At 41.8% G+C, this 249-nt stretch overlaps 1 protein-coding gene across 1 annotated transcript in view; it reads left to right on the top strand.

The window, feature by feature from the left end:
* The window catches only part of LOC119586320 (U3 small nucleolar RNA-associated protein 18 homolog), a gene marked incomplete in the record, with an annotated part of 14,383 nt that overhangs the window by 8,869 nt on the left and 5,265 nt on the right, over nucleotides 1-249 (top strand).

Below are 249 nucleotides of genomic sequence, written 5' to 3'. Positions count from 1 at the left end.
AGTGGGATAATACTAAAATCTGTGAAGTACAGTGATCATGTTCCAGCTACACAAAGCCATCAGAAATCAGAGTTTTGTTATCCTCCCAGCCACAACCTGCCTTTATTGTTCATGGTGAGGTAAAACCAATTTGCATCTTGAAATGTACTAAACATTGTAATGGATGAAGCAATCACCAAGGAAATTATGGAAATTATCCCCCCCTCCCCAAACCTCTAGATTCCCAGGAGTGCCCCCTAGCTTGTTTGC

This window comes from Penaeus monodon, chromosome 21 (genome assembly GCF_015228065.2).
Source record: "Penaeus monodon isolate SGIC_2016 chromosome 21, NSTDA_Pmon_1, whole genome shotgun sequence".
Lineage (NCBI taxonomy): Eukaryota > Metazoa > Arthropoda > Malacostraca > Decapoda > Penaeidae > Penaeus > Penaeus monodon.
Note: the sequence above shows the minus strand (reverse complement) of the source record. Positions and strands in the feature narration are given on the sequence as shown.